The sequence below is a fragment of the Elephantulus edwardii genome, unplaced genomic scaffold, assembly GCF_000299155.1.
Source record: "Elephantulus edwardii isolate Elephantulus edwardi_28Jun2011 unplaced genomic scaffold, EleEdw1.0 scaffold00225, whole genome shotgun sequence".
Lineage (NCBI taxonomy): Eukaryota > Metazoa > Chordata > Mammalia > Macroscelidea > Macroscelididae > Elephantulus > Elephantulus edwardii.
In genome coordinates, this window is record NW_006399975.1 from 4,131,003 (window position 1) to 4,139,554 (window position 8,552).

An 8,552-nucleotide genomic window follows, 5' to 3' on the forward strand; every position below is an offset into this window, starting at 1 on the left:
AGGACAGAGCAGAGTTTAGGGATGTTGTACATAGAGTTGCTATGAGTCACAAGTGACTCAATGGCACATAACAACAACAATAGTACTGGCATTGAGTAGATACAATTCACCCACATTGTGTGTGTGTGTGTGTGTGTGTGTGTGTGTGTGTGTGTGTACACACTCACTCATGTGTCATTTATAAATTCTGGAAACCATTTGCTTTCATAAATGGACAAATGACTGTAATGTCAGTAATTTTCTGTGTTTTAGTCCTGAAAAAATTACATTTAGATTTTTTAAAAAATATTGCATAAGTTATCTTCTTATCAGATTTTTATGTCTTTTATCTTTCAAAATCATTTTAATTCATGCTTACTGGTTTCACAGTAAAAATGCCAAGCAGGTATTTCTAGGTTTTGCATTTGTGGCTCCATCTCGACTTAAAAGTGTGAAGGACAAGCATTCCATTTGAACCAAAAATTCCAATTACCTCCAAGATGTATTGGCAGATCCTGAACACTTGTCAGCTTGGTCAGATTTTCTCATGAGAGTTTTTAGGTGAGAAGTGCTTCAGCAAGCACAGCAATTCTCAGCCACATGAGGAATATCCAATGGAAACAAGTGAAATAGGACAGAGAGATGTGGTAATTGGGGAAGCACTAGCACCACTTTCAATATGACATCCAATCTCTAGGACATACAGAAAACCCCAAGCTTTCTGCATCATCTCCAGCTGGCCAGGGGAATAGTTTTCTAATTTATGACAGCAATGATTTTAATGAACCTAAGGCAAAGGAACTTAGGAAATGTGAGCTGTTCTGCAAGGTGAAACAAGAAGACGATTCAGAGGGACAGTTTCAAAGAGTAAATGTTTTTATGGAGCACTTTACACAGAAGGAAAAACTAGACATAGAATTTGAAAACTCAACTAATTAATGGAAAATCAATTAATGATGCAAATACAAAAAGTTGAGCAAAATAGTTTTGCAGCACTTGTGAGCACATCAGCTAATCACCAGCAGCATCTTCTCTATCAAGGATTGTCATGTTGCTGTCTCAGAACTGAGTATTAAGGGTAAAATACTGCTCCTGAATCACTAGTGCATTCAGATTGTTATCAAAGAAGAGTTAGCCTTTCATAGGCAAACTATTAAATTGCCTAAAATACTTGATACTGAGGACAAATAGTGTTAAAGTAAGCTAAATTATTTTTCAGCAACATGGAATTCAAGACAGAAGAAATCTAATAATTGTTTTATGTGCACACAAATAAAATATTTTTATATAAATATATAGCTTTCAAATAGATTTTCTTTTTAATTCAGCTCATAATGGAATACATCCAAACCTTTAAAATGCAAAATTATTGGTTGGTACAAAAAACCCTAGATAACTTATGTTTGTTCTCTTACTGAAATCATAAACTGCAAATAAAAAACTGTTGTTGTTGAGTACCATAGAGTAGGTACCAACCCATATCTGACCCTTTGGTGGATTTTCTGAGGCAGTTAATCACATGGGAGGATATTGCCCATCCTTCACCCATGGAAGATCTGGTAGCCTTGAAGCATGTGCCCTTGGGATTGCAGCACAGCTTCTTGCCACTAGACCGCATGGGCTTTTAAAAACATAAATTATGAACATGCTCAACATTTCTGAATCTGAAAAAACAAAATTTGGGTTACAAGCCTTGAGTTGCAGTTGTTGTTGTTGTTGTTGTTGTTAAGTGCCATAGAGTCATAGAAGACACATAGCAACCCTATGAACAAAAAACTTGAACACTTGTATAAATTTCATCATTTTTCCAAGTTCATAGAGCTTCCAGAGGCAAGCAATTTCAGAAGTAGATACTACTCCTGCTTCCAAGCTTGATTTAATCAAAGAGCTCCACCAAATACTATGCACCATTACTGCATTTGACACATCAGTGTCACAGTGTTTAGCATCATAGCGACCACGAGTTACCTCTGTACAGCAAATGGACAGACCAATTCTATACCACTTAGAAGAATGTTTGACCAAAAAGAATTAAAACCAGGCCTTAGGGCCACAGATTAAAATCACCCACCTTTGGCTTGGTAGCTTCACTTTATATCAACTAGGTCAACAGAGCTCTTTCATTGCTGTTATTGTTGTTAAGTGCCCTTGAGTCATAGATGACTCATAGTGACCCTAGGAATGAAAGACCTGAACAACTTTGGTTGGTTCTCCAAGGTCATAGAGTTTCCGGAAGTGGATGCAATTCCTGCTTCCAAGTTTGTTTCAATTGGGGAGTTCCACCAAACACCGTACACCATGGATGACCATTATTGCATTTAACACATCAGTGAAATAATTTATGAACAAAATGGTGAATGGCACAGTAAGCAACAAAAGGAGATGAAAAGAATACACAGTTATGGAATCTAAAATAATTGGGCAAAAGTGAAACAGCAAGTATGATCAAGACCCAGTGTTAATGAAGGAAGAAGTTCAAGCTGCACTAAAGGCATTGACAGAAAAACTAAGGGACCTGGAATTTACAGAATAAAAATTGGCATATCTCAACAAATCAGTGTAATACAGGAAGCATTCACTCATCTATGCCAAGAAATTTTGAAGATAATTATTTACCATCCCAACTTACTGGAAGAGCTCTTATTTATACTTATTCCAAAGAAAAATGATCTGACAAATTCTGTATATCATTTTTTTAAATTTTGTGTGCATGTACCGTCAAATCAGATCTGACTGGTACAGGAGCATATTGCACCTCCTTCTCCGGCAGAGCGTCTGGTGGATTCGAACCGTGTTCCTCTGGGATTGCAGTGCAGCTTCTTGCCACTAGGCCACCAGAGCTCCCAAATTCTGTATATTATTGAATAATATAAAATTTTATAGATTTTTTTAAAAATACTTGCAGCAGCACTTGGAAAGCAAAACTGTACACAAATGTTTATATCAGCAGAATTCACAGCAGTTCATAGTAGAGGTCTGGTGGCCTAGTGGTAAGAAGCTATAGTGCAATGCTAAAGATATTCTGCTTTAATCTACCAGCTGCTCTGCAGAAGGATGATCAATCTCATAATGTGTGGTTTGCTGGAGAGTCAGTTATGAGCCAATTCTGACTCAACAGGACATAATACAGGGCTATACTTGGACAAGGAGGCAGTGGCCAGAACAGAGCAAGGAAACACTGCATGGTTCAAAATTGGGAAGGGTGTACACCTTAACTTTTCAATCTATATGCAGTACAGATTACCTGGGAGGCTGGGTTCTATGAAGAAAAACGTGGCATCAGGATTGGAGGAAGACTTATCAACAACCTGCATTATGCAGATGATACAACCCTGCTTGCTAAAACTGAGGAGGACTTGAAGCACTTGCTGAAGAAAGTCAAGCACTACAGCCTTCAATATGGATTAAAGCTCAACATCAAGAAAACAAAGATTCTCACCACTGGGCCAATTGGTAGCATCATGATAGATGGTGAAGATTAACAGCTTTAGTTTGCTTAGCTCCACAATCAACTTTGTTGGTACCAGCAACCAGGAAATTAAAAAAAATGAATTGCATTGGGAAAATCTGCTGTCAGAGGTTTCCCCAGAGTACTGAAAAGCAACAATGTCAGTCTAGCGACCAAGGTGCCCCTGATCCAGGCTATAGTATTTGCAATTACTTGCTATGCATCAGAAAGCTAGACAATGACTAAGGATGATAGAGTGTTGATGCCTTTGAGCTGTGGTGCTGGTGAAGAGTATTGAATATACATTCCATGCATGACTAGGAGAGCAAATAGGTTCATCCTAGAGAGTGTGAAGTGAAGCTGCTCTTGGAGGCAAGGATTCTGAAGCTTTGTCTAGCATTCTTTGGTCATGTTGCAAGGAGGGACCAGTCTTTGGAGAGGGACATCATGCTTGGGAGGGTAGAGGAACAGTGCAAGAGAAGAAGGCCATTGAAGAGATGGACTGATTGAATGACTGGGGTAATGGGGGTAGGTGTGTCAGAGACAATAAGTTTGGCACAGGATAGAGCAGGGTTTAGGTCTGTTGTACATAGGGTCGCAGGCGACTAAATAGCACATAGCAACAACAACACAGAAGACTGGGGTGACACTAATGGTTATTGTTGTTGTTGTTGTTGTGTACTGTTTAGTAGGAATCAAATCATAGTGAATCCTCCAGCAGGTTTTCAGAGGTAGTAAATCATATGGGAGGAGATTGTCCATCCCTCTTACATAGGGCAGCTGGTAGATTCCCATCGTGTACCTTCAGGATTGCAGTACAGCTTCCTCATAATAGCTAATGGGTATGTGTTTTCTTAAGTTAGTGAAAAGGTTCTCCAGTGATCATGGTGATTAATGTACACATATATAAGATTACATTGACATTCACTGAGTTGTACATTTTACATGGTTAAATTTTGAGTATAAATTATAACTCAAGAAAGACTGTTAACATAAGAAAAAGGACCAAAAAAGGGCATTTGTACTACTAACATGTTTTCCTTTCTAATAATGTTCATTTTCCCAGGATACAACACTAACTTCTCCTATGTCCTCAAAATCTTTGGTTGTGTGTGTTTCTTATTTTGAATAACCTTGAAAATGAAGAAGTACTTCAAACTCTGAATAAAGTAAGCTACAGAATGAAAACTTCCAATAAGAAGATCAACAGAACACAGAAACATACATAGCAGAGTGCATACACTTTGAACAGATTTCTGTAAGGCATGGGAAAACAAGATGGCCAACACAGCATTGGCTGTATACAAAATAGTGGCTATCTGATAACAAAATATACAATCTGCTCCCTCGTCCTCCATGTTCGTGGCCTGAGATCAAGGGAGAAATTTTACCCCAAAACTCCTCCTTAGGTGACTGGCACTGTTTGTTTGCTTCACCTGACATCCCTGCCCCACTAAATAAGCTGGACAGTAAGGAAGACAGAAAAAGACTTGATGTCTTTGAGCTGTGGTGTTGGAGAAGAGTACTGAATATCCTGTGGAATTCCAAAAAGAATGAACAGATATGTCTAGGAAAAGGTGCTCCAGAATACTCTTTGAATGTAAGAATGGCAAAGCTTCATGTCTCATATTTTGGACATGTTACTAGAAGAGAGGCTACTCCTTGCAAAAGGACACAATGCTTGAAAAGGTCAGTGAAAGAGAAGACAACCTTCAGCAAAAGAGGGTGGTGTGAGGACTGCAGCAATGGCCTCAAGTATATTGGAAAGTGTCAGGACAGGATTCAGATTTGTTGTTCATATGGTCACTGTGAGCCATATGCAACTCAGTGGCATCTAACAACAACAACATCATCATCATTAGTAAATTCCTAAATCAGAAAAGCCTAGCCACACCTTTGTAGGACAGGCATGGGTTTCCATAAAGGAATTGAAAATGACTGTTGACCATCCAAGTGCATTGAATGACCAAGGCTTCTCTCGACAAGAGGAAAGACAGCACATTTCTCTCTCTCTAGCATCCGCAAGCTTACTGGTACTTGTGGAGTACAATGATTCTTTATTACTCATGGAGCATAAGATGTTCTTGACTAAGTAATAGCCTGCCAGGAGCCAGGCAGGAACTCTGAATTTGACCAGGTATCTGAACACTAACAGAAATTAGTGCTACTTGTTGTTTTAGATGTCATCAAGTCACTACTCATGACAAACAACAGATAAGAATTATGCCTTATCCTGCATCTTCCTCACAATCTCTGACATGTCCAAGTCATTGTTTAACCGTTGTGTCAATCCAGCTTGTTGAGGGTCTTCATCTCTCTGACCTCCCATCTTTCCCATTCTGGTGTCCTCCAAGGACTGGTACCTCCTGACAACATGTGCAAATGACATGAAACAAAGTTTCACCATTCCCATCTAAAACAAGCTTGTTTGTTCTTTCACAATCCATGGAATATGCAATACTGTACTCCAGCACCACAATGCAAAGGCATTAGTGCTAATAGCAGGTTAATTCACTCTGTATTTCATGCTCTAGATATCTATAAATATTTACTAAATTTTCCCAACCCACCACAGACTGGTCCTAAACATGATTTAGAGAAATTAAGTGAGAGATCTGTTTTCTTCTTGTGAAGGAATTGATAGAAGAGTAAAACAACCTAAAGAAAACAAAGGAGATAGTAATAAATCCTATATTGTAAACAATAATGTTTAATTATGTTTAACATGCACATAATACAATCTAGCATATGTTTAACATAATATTAATTTATGTAATTTAACATATAGCATTGCAAACATTTAAAAATATTAGAAATATATATGCTGATCTAAGAAAAGTTTTCATCTATGTATCAAGATTCATTTTTCGTGTCTGTTACAGAAGGCGTTGTTGAGTATTATTCTATATATGCTGATAAAGTTTTATCCACATTAAAAGAATGAATTATTCAATATTTGTCATGAAAAATGGGTTTCTAATTTGCAACATTGAATGTGTCTCTACATTTGTCTTCTAAAAAACCAATAAGCAATGTCTATAATTACAAATTTTATCAGCATTTTTACACAACTCTATGTAAGAAAACTGCTTACCCAAAGAAATAAATCAAATGAGCATCTATTGTTGTGGATACACACATGGATGTATATATATGGTTATGATATGTATATGGATGTATGTACACATATGCATTTTATATGTATAAGGGAGTTTTGATGGTCTAGTGATAAGGAGCTACACTGCCAACCTGAAGGCATGAGGTTCAAACCCACCAAACACTTGTGGGAGAAAGATGAGGAATATTCTCCCTTGCAATTTACAGCCTCTGGAAACTCATCAGAGGGTTAGCTATGAGTCAAATCTGACTCGATGATATACAACGACCATAACAATCTGAATATGGGGATTGAATAATTCCACAAAGATAATGTATATTTTACAAGTTTTGTATAACAATTATATTTACACTTTCATTTCAGACCTATTACACATAACCTTACAGTCAGTTCTCTCTCATTAACTATGCAAGTAAATGCCAGTAATACTATAATTAACATGTCTTGAGTGCATCTGATCTTGTCCTGTGCAAAGCAAACCAAATTATTCTTCAGGCTAAGTAGAAACTTTTATCATTCTCTTTATAATAGATTTTGACCCATTTTGGTATTAATAGCCAACCAAATGAAACATGAAGACAAAACATGAAAGGATAGAAAATGAGTGTGCAAGTTTTTAAGTATTATTTCAAGATGAAAAACACTCATGGAGATTTGTGAAGGGCCCTCCAACACCATCATACAAAAAAGCAATTAAATTACTTTCAAATGTTATAAGTGTACGTTCAAAACAAAATTACATGTTCCAAATCAATTTTCCATCTATTAATATTTTTTCAAGCATCTATTGTTGTGTTCATTTCTAAATTTAAATGTAAATGTTAGATATTTTTCATAAATTTTATTCCTTTCAAGTTACTCAAATTTCCAAAGTGACATTATCTTATATTGCTACTACAAAACCAAACTTCAGAAAGTGATATAATTTTTACGTCCAGGTAAAATGAAGTAGCAACTAAGTGGAGTGTGAAAATGAAAGCTCACAGAAGGTTAGAAGAATAATGAATACCTAAGGGACACACTGTGACAACCACAATGGACTTGAGCACTACAGAGATCATGAGGATGGCACAGCCCAGAGCAAAGTTCAGATCTTTTGTTTAGAGGGTGGCTATGAGTCATAGTCCACTGGACAGCACTACAAAAGAGCCCTGGTGGTATAGTTAAAAACATGTGCTGCTCACCAAAATTCAGCAGTTCAAAAGATGGGCAGTGGCAGGTAGCCTCAGAAACCCAAAGAAGGGAAACCAGGGATTAGAATTGTCTCTCTACAAGTAGATATGATTGGTGTTTCGTTTATCAGGATTTTTTTTAAAAGAGTTTTCCAAAATTAATTTCCTTTTTAAAACAAAATTAATCAGAAGAGTTTTCTTGTATTGGGTACAAACAGAAGATATTCAGCTGTATTGGGTACAAACAATCGCATTAGTCCTTGCTAGTACTGAAATTGTTAATAGCAATATAAATATATAAAAATTTGTTCCACCTTATTCACCGTTGGTAGAAGTGTAGAATGGTGCAACCACTCAAAACCACTCAAAAAGTTGCAAATAGAAATACTATCTGACCCAGCAATTCCATTACTGGGAATATACCCCAAAGAAACCATAACTGCCTCTCAAACAGATATATGCACACACATGTTTATTGCTGCTTTGCTCACAACAGCAAACAGTTGTAAACAACCCAAATGCCCATCAATAAACAAATAGATAAAGAAGCTGTGGTGTAGTCACACAATGGAATACTATGCTGAATTGAAAAACAAGGAACTCATGGCATATTATACAAAATGGGTGACCCTGGAGGACATTATGCAGAGTGAAATATCTCAGTCACAAAAGGACAAATACGGCTAGTGCCACTGTTGTAAAATGAGACTGACATCAGGGTTGGGGAGAACATAATAAAAGAGGGGATAAATAATGTATATTACCTTGAAACAGATGAGGAAGAGAACTGTTAAAAAGGAATATAGAATTAGGTATTATTTTCATGACAAGACTG